The sequence below is a fragment of the Lepisosteus oculatus genome, chromosome 7 (genome assembly GCF_040954835.1).
Source record: "Lepisosteus oculatus isolate fLepOcu1 chromosome 7, fLepOcu1.hap2, whole genome shotgun sequence".
NCBI classification, from domain to species: Eukaryota; Metazoa; Chordata; class Actinopteri; order Semionotiformes; family Lepisosteidae; genus Lepisosteus; species Lepisosteus oculatus.
The window spans coordinates 1,927,105-1,929,103 of record NC_090702.1 but is presented as its reverse complement, the minus strand read 5'-3'; positions in this window follow the sequence as shown (position 1 = coordinate 1,929,103).

Genomic DNA, 1,999 nt, shown 5'->3' with positions numbered 1-1,999 from the left:
TAGAGGAGAGTACAGAACTGCAGTGAGCTGTGTAGGGCTGGAGTAGAGGAGAGTGCAGAGAGCTGTGTAGGGCTGGAGTAGAGGAGAGCGCAGTGAGCTGTGTAGGGCTGGAGTAGAGGAGAGTGCAGTGAGCTGTGTAGGGCTGGAGTAGAGGAGAGTGCAGTGAGCTGTGTAGGGCTGGAGTAGAGGAGAGTACAGTGAGCTGTGTAGGGCTGGAGTAGAGGAGAGTACAGTGAGCTGTGTAGGGCTGGAGTAGAGGAGAGTACAGTGAGCTGTGTAGGGCTGGAGTAGAGGAGAGTGCAGTGAGCTGTGTAGGGCTGGAGTAGAGGAGAGTACAGAACTGCAGTGAGCTGTGTAGGGCTGGAGTAGAGGAGAGTACAGTGAGCTGTGTAGGGCTGGAGTAGAGGAGAGTGCAGTGAGCTGTGTAGGGCTGGAGTAGAGGAGAGTGCAGAACTGCAGTGAGCTGTGTAGGGCTGGAGTAGAGGAGAGTACAGAACTGCAGTGAGCTGTGTAGGGCTGGAGTAGAGGAGAGTACAGTGAGCTGTGTAGGGCTGGAGTAGAGGAGAGTACAGTGAGCTGTGTAGGGCTGGAGTAGAGGAGAGTGCAGTGAGCGTGTAGGGCTGGAGTAGAGGAGAGTACAGAACTGCAGTGAGCTGTGTAGGGCTGGAGTAGAGGAGAGTGCAGTGAGCTGTGTAGGGCTGGAGTAGAGGAGAGTGCAGTGGGCTGTGTAGGGCGGGAGTAGAGGAGAGTGCAGTGAGCTGTGTAGGGCTGGAGTAGAGGAGAGTACAGAACTGCAGTGAGCTGTGTAGGGCTGGAGTAGAGGAGAGTGCAGTGAGCTGTGTAGGGCTGGAGTAGAGGAGAGTACAGTGAGCTGTGTAGGGCTGGAGTAGAGGAGAGTGCAGTGAGCTGTGTAGGGCTGGAGTAGAGGAGAGTACAGAACTGCAGTGAGCTGTGTAGGGCTGGAGTAGAGGAGAGTGCAGTGAGCTGTGTAGGGCTGGAGTAGAGGAGAGTACAGTGAGCTGTGTAGGGCTGGAGTAGAGGAGAGTGCAGTGAGCTGTGTAGGGCTGGAGTAGAGGAGAGTACAGTGAGCTGTGTAGGGCTGGAGTAGAGGAGAGTACAGTGAGCTGTGTAGGGCTGGAGTAGAGGAGAGTGCAGTGAGCTGTGTAGGGCTGGAGTAGAGGAGAGTACAGTGAGCTGTGTAGGGCTGGAGTAGAGGAGAGTACAGTGAGCTGTGTAGGGCTGGAGTAGAAGAGAGTGCAGTGAGCTGTGTAGGGCTGGAGTAGAGGAGAGTACAGTGAGCTGTGTAGGGCTGGAGTAGAGGAGAGTGCAGTGAGCTGTGTAGGGCTGGAGTAGAGGAGAGTACAGTGAGCTGTGTAGGGCTGGAGTAGAGGAGAGCGCAGTGAGCTGTGTAGGGCTGGAGTAGAGGAGAGTGCAGTGAGCTGTGTAGGGCTGGAGTAGAGGAGAGTACAGTGAGCTGTGTAGGGCTGGAGTAGAGGAGAGTGCAGTGAGCTGTGTAGGGCTGGAGTAGAGGAGAGTACAGTGAGCTGTGTAGGGCTGGAGTAGAGGAGAGTGCAGTGAGCTGTGTAGGGCTGGAGTAGAGGAGAGTGCAGTGAGCTGTGTAGGGCTGGAGTAGAGGAGAGTACAGTGAGCTGTGTAGGGCTGGAGTAGAGGAGAGTGCAGTGAGCTGTGTAGGGCTGGAGTAGAGGAGAGTGCAGTGAGCTGTGTAGGGCTGGAGTAGAGGAGAGTACAGAACTGCAGTGAGCTGTGTAGGGCTGGAGTAGAGGAGAGTGCAGAGAGCTGTGTAGGGCTGGAGTAGAGGAGAGCGCAGTGAGCTGTGTAGGGCTGGAGTAGAGGAGAGTGCAGTGAGCTGTGTAGGGCTGGAGTAGAGGAGAGTGCAGTGAGCTGTGTAGGGCTGGAGTAGAGGAGAGTACAGTGAGCTGTGTAGGGCTGGAGTAGAGGAGAGTACAGTGAGCTGTGTAGGGCTGGAGTAGAGGAGAGT